The sequence below is a fragment of the Trichomycterus rosablanca genome, chromosome 10 (assembly GCF_030014385.1).
Source record: "Trichomycterus rosablanca isolate fTriRos1 chromosome 10, fTriRos1.hap1, whole genome shotgun sequence".
NCBI lineage: Eukaryota > Metazoa > Chordata > Actinopteri > Siluriformes > Trichomycteridae > Trichomycterus > Trichomycterus rosablanca.
The window spans coordinates 10,222,723-10,236,767 of record NC_085997.1 but is presented as its reverse complement, the minus strand read 5'-3'; the positions used below and the strand labels follow the sequence as shown (position 1 = coordinate 10,236,767).

At 39.7% G+C, this 14,045-nt stretch overlaps 1 protein-coding gene across 1 annotated transcript in view; it reads left to right on the top strand.

Moving 5' to 3' along the window:
• The window catches only part of tanc2b (tetratricopeptide repeat, ankyrin repeat and coiled-coil containing 2b), a 149,422-nt gene that overhangs the window by 49,529 nt on the left and 85,848 nt on the right, over nt 1-14,045 (top strand). The window lies entirely within an intron of this gene.

Here is a 14,045-nt window from a genome sequence, read left to right as displayed (position 1 = left end):
CTGTACTAGTAGCAGATGACAAAGACCAATAGAGAGGAGAAAAAAGCATGGAACAAACAGTGGAAAAATACAAATCTTTTTTTCATTTCATCTGATTATACACTATATTGCCAAAAGTATTCACTCACCCATCTAAATCATTGATTTCAGGTGTTCCAATCACCTCCATGGCCACAGGTGTATAAAACTAAGCACCTAGGCATGCAGACTGCTTCTACAAACATTTATGAAAGAATGTGTCGCTCTCAGGAGCTCAGTAAATTCCAGCGTAGTACCGTGAAAGGATGCCACCTGAGCAACAAGTCCAGTCATGAAATTTCCTCACTACTAAATATTCAACAGTCGACTGTCAGTGGTATTATAACAAAGTGGAAGCGATTGGGAACGACAGCAACTCGGCCACAAAGTGGTAGCCACGTAAAATGACAGAGCGGAGTCAGCGGATGCTGAGGCACATAGTGCGCAGAGGTCGCCAACTTTCTGCAGAGTCAATCGCTACAGACCTCCAAACTTCATGTGGCCTTCAGATTAGCTCAAGAACAGTGCGTAGACAGCTTCATTGAATGGGTTTCCATGGCCGAGCAGCTGCATCCAAGCCTTACATCACCAAGCGCAATGCAAAGCTTCGGATGCAGTGGTGTAAACGACTCTAGAGCAGTGGAGACGTGTTCTCTGGAGTGACGAATCACGCTTCTTTGTCTGGCAATCTGATGGATGAGTCTGGGTTTGGCAGTTGCCAGGAGAACGGTACTTGTCTGACTGCATTGTGCCAAGTATAAAGTTTGGTGGAGGGGGGATTATGGTGTTGGGTTGTTTTTCAGGAGCTGGGCTCGACCCCTTAGTTCCAGTGAAAGGAACTCTTAATACTTCAGCATACCAAGAGATTTTGGGCAATTTCATGCTCCCCACTTTGTGGGAACAGTTTGGGGATGGCCCCTTCCTGTTCCAACATGACTGCGCACCAGTGCACAAAGCAAGGTCCATAAAGACATGGATGAGCGAGTTTGGTGCGGAAGAACTTGACTGGCCTGCACAGAGTCCTGACCTCAACCCGATAGAACACCTTTGGGATGAATCAGAGCGGAGACTGCAAGCCAGGCCTTCTCATCCAAAATCAGTGTCTGACCTCACAAATGTGCCTCTGAAAGAATGGTCAAAAATTCCCATAAACACACTCCTTAACCTCTTGGAAAGCCTTTCCAGAAGAGTTTAAGCTGTTATAGCTGCAACGGGTGGGCCGACATCATATTAAACCCTATGGATTAAGAATGGGATGTCACTCAAGTTCATAAGCGTGTGAAGGCAGACGAGCGAATACTTTTGGCAATATAGTGTAGGTACAGCAAGAACAAAATATGTGTGTGTGGAACGATATTTTTGGCTTTTGCGTTATTCATTCTAAAAAATCATTGATATTGCCTGAAATATCTACCCTTATACAACTAATAAAGTTGTATAAAGTTTGTATACAAATTGTTAAAAAAGCTTTAACAATGTTTTATGTCATGGGAAACCAACACTTTTTGAGTAAATTACCTGTCTGAGGGGTGAAGCCAAACCAGTTAATGACCAGGGTATAATGGGCCACCAGTAATTATCTCTATCCTGTTTCTGACTGAAGGTGTGCAGATCAAGCAGTGTGGCTAGGTTAATACCACTAGTGTTTTCTGTGATAAAGGTGATAAAGGTTTCTGTAATGGCTGTTAAAACTGCATCTCTTAAAGCTGGTGGTGTTAATGTCTCATTTCAGATCCCTGGTAATTCTTAGCAATATGAAGGACTCATATTGCTATTTGAAGCTATCATGGTCTTGTTATTGTTGTGGCAGTAGTTTTAGAGCATATTTGTGTGTTCTCAAGATAAAGGATGAGTCGGTAATGTGGCTAGAAGGTACATGAGTGGACAAGCCTGTTGAAGGAATTAAAGATGGGATGTAATGGATGTAATAATAGGTGAAATGCTGTGGTTGTGAAAGTTCTAAGGGCTGTATTAGAGGCATGGGTTTGAAAGGTTATGTTTACAGTATCTACTTGTTTTTGTCTTATGGTGCCATTAGGGGTAATAAATGTTCTTCTGGACCACCTGGCATAAATAGGAGCTTTGGAAGTTGTTGGGGAAGTTTCATTTGACTTTTCCTGTAGTAAATGTAATGCCGTGCTTGAAGTGAATAGACAGCTTTCGGTTTGTTTATTTTTCTTCTGTATGAGCTCAATTTATGGTTAGCCTATTTCTGGGATACTTTTTCACCATTACAATCCTAGTGAAGTGTATAAAAGTTGTTTTTGGTAAACTTGAAGTCACTGGCCTCAAATGTGCCAGTTGAAATTAATGGGGGTAGGTTAGGAAGAGTAGCAGAAAGAGTTGGTAAAAGGTAAGGATTGTTTTGTGGATGAGATAGCGTGGTTGATTGTGGTATGTTTTAAGATGGGTTTTGAGCTGGATTTCAGGCTGTTAATGAAGGGTTTTGGTGATAGAAAATCAATCGTGATCCTTTTTGTCACTGAGATGCTTGGTGTATTCAGCAGATGTGGCAGGGATGTTGGTTGTGGTAGGCAACTCTAGATAGTCCTTTGGAGTTTTGCAGGATGGTGGGTAACGTAAAGGTGTGTGGGCATGGTCACATTATGGACATGCATGGAGCAGTTTGCATTATGATGCAAGCATCTGGCAAGTTATTGCACTTTGTGTAGTTACCTAGATGGTGAATGGCTAGGTTCCAGAATTGATGGTGGGTGGCACTGAGGGGTGTGAAGGGTCTGTGGTGTTTGATTAGAGAAATTTGAAAGCTTGGTGGCGGTAGATGGGAATGGGATGGAAACAGCTCCTGGTGATGTAGTGACAAGCGGCTAAGGGATGGGATTTAAAAAAACATGAAGGAATTAATAGAGGCAGAATTTAAGAATTTATTGCTTGCTGTCCTCTTCCTCTTTTAAGATGGGATGAATAGGGGTACAATAAAAATGTATTATTGTAATATTATCTGTGGCTATTTTGATGGTACGAGTGCATGAAAGGTGATTGAAGTAAAGAGTAGTATTTTTTTGGGTTCTGGAAAATATAGGATGCTATAACAATTGCTGAATAAATGCTTTTCATGTGGCTGAAAAGGGGTTGATGTTAATTGTTAGACATGTTTGTGGGTTGAGTTTTGCCAAAGTGTAGGTGTAGTGTCTGCATGGGGACTTGATTGCACCGATGCATCACTGCATTGAGACATTTTAAAGCTTTTAGCAGTTTCCACTGAAATGTTTGGAAGGGCTGAATTTAGACTTCAATTCTGGGACTAGTAAGTTCAGAAGCACAAATTTTTAGGAACAGGAGCTTTAAGTTTACAGATGCAGGCTGGAGAAGCAGGTGGTGGAATTTGAGATGCTGGTGTTGCACGATAGTGTTTACAGCAGGTGTGAGAGGAGGTGCTGGCAGGAGTGGAAAATGGAGGAATGGCAGCAGATGGTGTGTACTGTTTGGTAGCAATCTGTCATCGTTAGCAGCTTAGATGTATAAAACAAATCTGTAGAGTTACATAGGGTCTGGTATGAAACTTGGATGTTGAAATTCATGTTGTGAAACTGCATGGTGTCTGGTCTCCATGAAGCATAAATGTTAAGACCCTGCTGTAGAACTGCTTGCAAAGAATCATCGGATAAAAGCGAAGGGAAAAATGGGTAAATATACAGGTTTCAGATCTGAAACTCCACCACCTGTATATTTACCTTAATTTCCTTAATAAAAAGTTACAAAGCCATGGCAAACATCCTTAAAAAGTTAATAAGACCACAAGTATTGTCCCCCACAGGTGTCCCACCTTTAATTTCTTTAACATTCTTTGAGATTAATAATCAAGAAAATCAGCAGTCAAATCCCAAAAGCAGCAGAAACAACAGTTACACATTTAACAAAAGGCAATAAACTACACTGCGATCATCTTTAAGCCTACACTGTACACAGAACGTCTTCTAAAATAGAAGCACAAAGATGCTTGTCAAAAAATATAAACATGAGCATACACAATTCTTTTGAAATTATGTTGTGTGGTCAAAAAAAAGACAACCAGAAAGTTTTGGAAAACACAAAATAAATAAATAATAAATAAAATTCAATGTTCCTCTGGACTACCTAGCATAAATTAGGAGCTTTGGAAGTTGTTGGGGAAGTTTCATTTGACCTTTCCTGGAGTAAATGTAATTGCTGTGCAAAACTTTCTACACAAAATAAATAAAGGTTTCTTCAAGTTTGTCTTCTTACACAAATTTCCTGTCCTACTCACCTAAATCTTTATTTAAAATAATGGCGTATAGTTTAAACATCATCTTAGTTTTATAACAAAAAAATTGTCACAAAAGGAACTATTTTCATTTTTTTATTATTTTTATTTTTTATTTTTTTACCACGGTTAATACTGACCTATTATAACCTAATAATAATCATATTTACATTATCTCCCTCATTATTGTCTCTTGCTTTTTCTAATCATCTTTCGTCCAATTTTGCACATCATCATTTTGAAATGAACGAAAAAGAAACATTCTAGGTCGGGTCAGCAACCTATGGCATGCGTGCCAAAGCTGGCACGTGAAGCACGTTTGACTGGCACGCTTATTGGCAACAGTAAAAAAAATTTTATTTCATGCTCAGGGCTGTGCCTTATTAGTTGGATCCATCCTTTACACCCTATGCCATATGCTCACTCCTGACACCTTAACAAACATAAATTACTCCACCTTAACCGCCTCTGCCACATCCGCCTATGGCCAGTTAAGGTTGAGTAATTTATGCTAGTTAAGGTTAATCAAGGTGTCGGGAGTGAGTCAGCTTTCAATTTCGTGCAAACTTAGTATTTAGCATGGCTGCTAAACACGCAAAATTGATGTTCGTTCTGGACAGATTTGACAAAGCACCAAAGCTCATTTAAGGATGATGCTGACAGAATGGAATCAATCAAACGAGCAGTTTCATGGTCGGAGCCATGGTAAAAGTTCACCTCATATACACCACAGATGGATCTTGGCAGAGAAAGTCAGGGACAAGGATCACACTGACATGTAAGTTTAATTAACTGATTAATTGGTTTATGTCACATACATAACAACACTTTGTGTTATATGACTGATGTATTTCATGGCACACTTAGTACTTCATCTTCAATTTATTTTTTTTAATCGGCATAAAGTACAAAAGAGGTTGACGATCCCTGTTCTAGGTTAAGCCCAATCACTCAGTCATGATGACCTCACCTGTTACCAGTTAAACTGTTAATTGTGGAAACTTCCAGAACAGTGTTTCTTGTATAGCTGTAGTCTTATTTTGCCTCTGTTCCAACTTTTTTGAGTGTGTTGTAGGTAGCACATTCTGTTGTTTTATAATATTTATGACATAGATAAAGCCATACCATTACTTTAAAAATAAAAGTAGTGATTAAAATTAAGCAAGGACAATATAAACAGTGAGAATAAAATTAAAGAAAAAGCTAAATAGTTTCCTCTGTTACAACCTGAATAGTTCCAGTTGTATTTATGTACTGGATATTAACATTATTAATTTTGATTGTATATGAGTGCCAAACAAAAAATGCTCCCGTTTTCATTTTAGAAATCTGGTCACCTGATAGCACAGGGGCGCAGTGGGTAGCGCTGTTGTCTCACAGCAAGAAGATCCTGAGTTCAATTCCTGGGTGTAGCCATCCAGGTCTCTTCTGTGTGGAATTTGCATGTTTTCCCTGTGTCCGCGTGGGTTTCCTCCGGAAGCTCTGGTTTTCCCTGATAGTATAAAGGCATGCGGTCAGGCTAATTGGAGCTACTTAAATGACCCTGAGTTTGGGTGTGTGTGTATTTGCCCTGTGATGGACTGGCGATATGTCTGGGGTGTTTCCTACCTTTCGCAAAATGAATCGGACCCACCGCGACCCTTAGAATAAAGCACTGGTAAAATGGATAATGAATGAAATCTGGTCACCTTATTTTTATTTAATAGTTTCAAGGGCACATGAAGGTTGCTGAAATTAGTTTTTCTGCATAATGATAAATTGCTTACATCATGCTAGGTGGCTGCCATATTAAAGTTGTGACTCTTGTCATGCACTTGCCATCAGCTAACCCATCACTGCCATGTCCCTGCAAAAGATAAAAACGTTTTTCTCATTCTTTCTCTCTCATTCTCTCATTTGCTTGTCCATAATCATTCTCCCTGCGTCGCTCTCTGTTTTCTCTGCCTCTTTCTTTCTTGCCTCCTCCCTTTTGGTTACCATGACAACAGCAGCACTGCACCATTCATGGGTTGTAGCAGCAAAGACGAGTGTGCTTCTTCCACATTCTGACTGCGCTTCATTTCCTAACCTTCAATAATTTCTACATGGTTTTTTTACATGGTTGTCTGTTTATACATATACATGCTCTACAACACCAAGTGTAGTGTTTAAAGAGCGGGAGCATCGGTCTGACAGAAGAAGAAAAAGATTGATGGAGTAAAAGTTGGCATATTCTTCTATCTTCACCTGTGCAGTGCTGTCTTAGTCATTATCTGGCTTTATTTAAGAAGGGACCTTTTTTCCTCCTCTGGACTAATGCATTTGTCGCTTCTCCCTTTCTCCTTTTTTGCCCATCAGTCTTAGTGGATCATTTTGATTAAGTAACCATTGATACACCTCAGTGGGTTATTGGAACTCTGACCACCCATACAGGCCTGCGAGGTGTGTCTGTGTGTGGGCACAGAGAGAGGCGTGGATGAGCTGGCCATCGCTAAGACGGCTGCAGGGGCTGTGTGTGTCTCTGGACAGAGAATGCGGGATCTGGTATGAGCATGGTAACCTGCCTTTCTCTTTTATTTGTTCTTATTTGTGGCCTTTTTCTGAGATTGAAGACTGTTGCTGTAGTGTATATGAGCACTGTAGGATCTTACAGTTTTATCAAGCTTATGTAAGCTAAGACATGTATAAGCAGTTCATTATTTAGCATAAACTAATACTCAATTAATTGATGGGTATTACAGCGTAATGCAGCATTTGCTGGAAATTAAACTTTGACTGAATAAGCGTCATTGAGGCATAAGGGACAGGCAGAAATGTTGCTAACTGAAACTGTGCTAATTGAAGGACCTGTGGGAGGCAGACTATGTGAAAGCATTTTGCATAGCTTAAAAGGTTGTCAACATTGGTTCACAAGGCTTTAGAATGATCAGAATTAAGAGTAATTGATGTTTGTCTCTTTCAATTGCGTGTGTGGGTTTGTGTACATGTTTGTGTATATGTGTACATTTTGTATTACATTTGTGTGTACGAGTGGTCAGAAAAATGTTTTCACCCATAATGTGGGCTAAACAATGAAGTATTTAGAGTGTGTGTATGCGTGTGTGTGTGTATGTGTGTATATACAGTGTATCACAAAAGTGAGTACACCCCTCACATTTCTGCAGATATTTAAGTATATCTTTTCATGGGACAACACTGACAAAATGACACTTTGACACAATGAAAAGTAGTCTGTGTGCAGCTTATATAACAGTGTAAATTTATTCTTCCCTCAAAATAACTCAATATACAGCCATTAATGTCTAAACCACCGGCAACAAAAGTGAGTACACCCCTAAGAGACTACACCCCTAAATGTCCAAATTGAGCACTGCTTGTCATTTTCCCTCCAAAATGTCATGTGATTTGTTAGTGTTACTAGGTCTCAGGTGTGCATAGGGAGCAGGTGTGTTCAATTTAGTAGTACAGCTCTCACACTCTCTCATACTGGTCACTGAAAGTTCCAACATGGCACCTCATGGCAAAGAACTCTCTGAGGATCTTAAAAGACAAATTGTTGCGCTACATGAAGATGGCCAAGGCTACAAGAAGATTGCCAACACCCTAAAACTGAGCTGCAGCACAGTGGCCAAGATCATCCAGCGTTTTAAAAGAGCAGGGTCCACTCAGAACAGACCTCGCATTGGTCGTTCAAAGAAGCTGAGTGCACGTGCTCAGCATCACATCCAACTGCTGTCTTTGAAAGATAGGCGCAGGAGTGCTGTCAGCATTGCTGCAGAGATTGAAAAGGTGGGGGGTCAGCCTGTCAGTGCTCAGACCATACGCCGCACACTACATCAAATTGGTCTGCATGGCTGTCACCCCAGAAGGAAGCCTCTTCTGAAGTCTCTACACAAGAAAGCCTGCAAACAGTTTGCTGAAGACATGTCAACAAAGGACATGGATTACTGGAACCATGTCCTATGGTCTGATGAGACCAAGATTAATTTGTTTGGTTCAGATGGTCTCAAGCATGTGTGGCGGCAATCAGGTGAGGAGTACAAAGATAAGTGTGTCATGCCTACAGTCAAGCATGGTGGTGGGAATGCCATGGTCTGGGGCTGCATGAGTGCAGCAGGTGTTGGGGAGTTACATTTCATTGAGGGACACATGAACTCCAATATGTACTGTGAAATACTGAAGCAGAGCATGATCCCCTCCCTCCGGAAACTGGGTCGCAGGGCAGTGTTCCAGCATGATAATGACCCCAAACACACCTCTAAGACGACCACTGCTTTATTGAAGAGGCTGAGGGTAAAGGTGATGGACTGGCCAAGCATGTCTCCAGACCTAAACCCAATAGAACATCTTTGGGGCATCCTCAAGCGGAAGGTGGAGGAGCGCAAAGTCTCGAATATCCGCCAGCTCCGTGATGTCGTCATGGAGGAGTGGAAAAGCATTCCAGTGGCAACCTGTGAAGCTCTGGTAAACTCCATGCCCAGGAGAGTTAAGGAAGTTCTGGGAAATAATGGTGGCCACACAAAATATTGACACTTCAGGAACTTTCACTAAGGGGTGTACTCACTTTTGTTGCCGGTGGTTTAGACATTAATGGCTGTATATTGAGTTATTTTGAGGGAAGAATAAATTTACACTGTTATATAAGCTGCACACAGATTACTTTTCATTGTGTCAAAGTGTCATTTTGTCAGTGTTGTCCCATGAAAAGATATACTTAAATATCTGCAGAAATGTGAGGGGTGTACTCACTTTTGTGATACACTGTATATATATATATATATATATATGTGTGTGTGTGTGTGTGTGTGTGTGTGTGTGCGTGTGTGTGTATGCATGTGTGTTTTGTGTACTTTTGTTTAAATGTATTGGTGCTTATTGTGATGTCAGAGCTGCAGCTCTACAGGTGAGGTAAACACAATGTACCAATATATTTATAGAGCAGAAATAATAATGTTAGTCATCATGTCATACCCTAATGAAGTGTATAAAAGTAAATGAAGACTGACTTTGATCAATCTTGCATTATTTACTTTTGTTAATAGACACATTAATTACAGGTGACCTAAACTGGACTGATTTTACTTATGATCCCATCAGTAGACTTATACTTAGAAGCATATAAGCTGCGTCAGTGGTGTGTCATGACGCGTTCATAACCATGGTAATTTAAAGATTTGGATTCTTTTTGTTGATTTTTAAAGGCTGGTAATTGGTTGCAATTAAGCATATTTACAGTAAATTGTTTATCAAACACTCTATCATTAAATTATATTAAAAACATGTTTAATTGTCAGATATAATGTTGCATTTTAGGCTGATTACAAAAGAGCTCTGAACTTGAGCTGTGAATTATTTAGGAATGTAATGATCCATTTTCTATTTGCAAAGCTCAATTCCAGAGAAGTTAGGATAGTGTGTACAATGCAAATTAAAAACAGTCTGGTTTGCAAAAACACTTAGACCTGTATTTCAGTGAAAGTAGTACAAAGACAAAATGTTTAATGTTTTACTTTATCCGCTTTTGTAAATACTAGGGCTGGCACCGTTTCGATACTCTGTATCAGTATCGGTCTGATATTGGCCCAAATTACTGAATCGGATATCGGAAGGAAAAAAACATGTAATCCGATCCGATACTGTTGCTTAATGTAAATAACATCTAATGTAAATAAAGCCATTGTTTGTGTGTAGAGCAAATAACACACGAAGATACGTTCCAACAGAGTGCCGTTTATTGCCAGCTCACTCTGCAACTGCCGTAACAAGGTGCATCTTGATGACATCATTAACATGTGCCACTGATCTACAACTTATCTGCAACAGCCATTCAGAAATTAAAACACACTGATCTACTGAAACTTTTAGCATTTTAAAAAATCATCTACTACTGCCACATCTAAAAACACTGTTTAAACGCAATAAAAATCACTTTATAAATGATAAATCGTTCACCTGAGATAAAGAAAACCTATCTTGTCCCGGCTTGGAGATTTCTCACATCCTCAACCATTAATCCATTAGTTATGAAATAAAACAAACGACACCGTTTCCCGTTTAGCCACAGATGTTCTCTTTAAAATCCAGCAGGGTTTAATAGTCTAAAAATGTGACAGAACTTTAACGGAAAATCTCAACCAAACTCTGCATCAATTCTAATTGGTCCATCGCGTTTGATTGACATTCCCATCTTCCAATTGTAGACACTTTGGAAGACACGCTGTAAAGCGAGATGTGTCACGTGAACAACAGCTCGAACGTAAGTGAAACCAAAAATGCTGCTAAACGTTCTGTGTGTAAAAGTTAAAATAAAAACAGCAGTTTTGCAGAAGTGTGATGTTGTAGGTTCTGTATTATTCCTTTAAAATATTTGTTTCACAGTCTGAGCATTGTTATTTAGATAGCTCGTTTAACCATGGTGCATTGAGACATGTATTATTACTGCTTAGTTGTTTGAGAGGAGAAATGACTGTATCGGATTGGTATTGGTATCGGCAGATACTCCATTTGCAGCATTGGTATCCGTATCGGACATAAAAAAGTGGAAGAACCAACGAGCCAGACCTAGTTAATACTGATGATGAATGCAATTTTTTTCAGAAAGGTTTGGACAGGGGCTGTTTAAGACACAGAACATTGTAAAATGCTTAGAAACATAGGAGATGCAATTATGCTATGGTATAAAAAAAAATAGAAATCAGAATGCCTCTGTGGAGAAGAGTAGCAATTGGGCTTGGAAATTCCTTGAAAATTTTTGTCAAGAAACTGTTGTCTCTAAATTAAATGCAGATTAAGGCTGCAATATGCACAGCAGAAGCCATGTCGAACATTGAATTTTCTAGGCTTATACGCACATAAAATGGACAACCATACCGTTGCAATGGTATTGTGGTGAGGTGTCTTTTGTCGTGGTGAAGCACTGATGAGGAAATGACAACTCCGTTGACACTAACTCATGTTTAATTAAGAGGTTTATTCAAAGAAATGAGTAGTGTCAGTACAGACATTTCGCGATTATGCCTGGAGAAAAAGTAGCTGATTCTTCTTCTGCCTTCTTTACGCCAACCTCAGGTTTAAATACCCCAGCGATTTACATACAGCACATCTGTTTCCACTTTGATCTCTCAAATACTGAGAGAGAGCTAAGCCCTCCCATGGTAGAATATATACATTGAACTAAAATTCAATTCTAACCCTTAGCACCAACCTCCGTCTTATGCTGGACAGGCCTCCCCATCCTATCATTGGGAACCTTACAGCTTTCCATACATTTAAGAGTGCTTCCCCGGCACCCCCAGAATCGTGTCCTTTAAGATATTCAGAGAAACGAATATCACACATATGAATAAAATACACATATGAATTAATATCTATATAAAATACACCTCAGTGGCTGGACAACTTCACATTTTAGATTGTTAGTGAGAGTAATGGACTTCTTTGTGCAAAAGAGGAGAAGAACCATCCAATTTGTTACCAGCATAAAATCAAAGCTAGGGTCTGTTATGGTGTGGGTTGTATTAGTGGGCAGATTGCACATCTTTAAGGGCAACATTTATGCTGAAAGATATCTACACATTTAGGAGCAACATACTGCCTTCTAGGTGAAGACTTTCTTAGGGCTGTCCATGTTTATTTTAACATAAAATCAAGCTACATTCTGCATGTGTATAGACAGCATTGCCACATTATCCAAAAGTGCAAGTGCTGGACTAGCCTGTCTGTAGTCCAGATCTGTCTACTATTGATAATGCATAGCACATTATAAAGTGCAAAAAAGGTGATATGGTTAATGAGTGGTGTTCTGTATTTTAACTTAATACTGGAAAGTTTCCAAATCACTGCTTATTCAAGCATTGCACATACACTCCTTGTATGTATTTTACTGCCGTGTTTTAGCCAGTAAATTTCAAACCTATTTTCACTGAATGGACAAAAATTTTATCTGACACACTCAAAAAGTATGTGGAAAGTCTTAACAGAATACTGAAAAAATGGGGGGTGGGGTGTCCAACTGGAAGCCCAATATTTTGATATTAATCAGTCAGATCTGCCTCCTACTCTCATAAATGAATCTGTGCATAAATCTTCATGCAACCACAAAGTCTTACAGCCCAGCTTTGAAGTCGCTTGTATAACCTAGGAGTGTGTGTGCGTGTGTGTGCTTGTGTGTGTCTTACGCAAAAGCCTGGTAATTCTGGTCAGTTTCTTTGTTACGTATGTATAAAAAGATCTGCCTGCAATGTGCTTTGCCAAAGTTGAAAATAAAGCATATTGCTTAACTAGTAAGCACATTTATAAGGCTCTGTGCAGCTGCAGTCACTGTCACATTATAGTTGACACTGGGACAAGCACAGATGTTAATAAGGATAGTACAATATAAAGGCAACACTTGAGCTAAACACTGTAAAAAGTGTAGAATTAATCAGCAAAAACTAGCTCATAGCTTAGTTTAAATCTAGTAAGCGCTAACCCTATGCTTCATGCCCCTATGCCAGTTCAGGGATGAAAGTCTAAAACTGAAAAAAGATTAAAAGCTGTAAAACAATTAACATTGGGAAAATACACCGATCAGCCATTACATTAAAACCACCTCCTTGTTTCTACTCACATTGTCTATTTTATTGGCTTCACTTACCATATAGAAACACTTTGAAGTTCTACAATTACTGACTGTAGTCTATCTGTTTCTCTGCATGCTTTGTTAACCCCCTTTCATGCTGTTCTTCAATGGTCAGGACTCTCCCAGGACCACTACAGAGTAGGTATTATTTGGGTGGTGGATCATTCAGAGCACTGCAGTGACACTGACATGGTGGTGGTGTGTCAGTGTGTGTTGTGCTGGTATGAGTGGATAAGACACAGCAATGCTGATGGAGTTTTTAAACACCTCACTGTCACCTCTGGACTGAGAATAGTCCACCAACCTAAAATATCCAACCAACAGCACCCCGATGACCAACTCAAACAGCAGCAATAGATGAGCAATCATCTCTGACTTTACATCTACAAGGTGAACCAACTAGGTAGGAGTGTCTAATGAAGTGGACAGTGAGTGGACACGGTATTTAAAAACTCCAGCAGTGCTGCTGTGTCTGATCCACTCTTACCAGCACAACACACACTAACACACCACCACCATGTCAGTGTCACTGCAGTGCTGAGGATGATCCACTACCTAAATAATACCTGCTCTGTGGGGGTCCTGGGAGAGTTCTGACCATTGAAGAACAGGGTGAAAGCAGGCTAAAAAGTATGTAGAGAAACAGATGGACTACAGTCAGTAATTGTAGAACTACGAAGTGCTTCTATATGGTAAGGGGAGCTGATAAAATGGACAGTGTGTGTAGAAACAAGGAGGTGGTTTTAATGTTATGGCTGATCAGTGTATATTCATTTATTCAAACCTGCAATACTCACAGGAAAGTGGGTGCCTTCCTAAACCTATTAACTGACTGCAAACGTTTGCAATAATTTGCTATGAGTTTTTTACATTACTATGAAAAAATTGGCGATTTTTTTTTGCATTGTTTTAATTTTGCATCATTAAAGAGTTTTTGACCATTAACTACCACAGCATCTTGATTCAAGATATGCACTTCGCTCATACGCTTTAAATCATTGTCCTGCTGCGCATGAGCTTTAGGTCACAAACTGACTGGTGGACATTATCCTTCAGGAATTACTGATAGAAAGCAGAATTCATGGTACCTTCAGTTATGACAAATTGTCCAGGTCCTGCGGAAGAAAAGCAGCCCCAGACCATCACACTATAACCACACCTACGTTGGTATGATGTTACTGT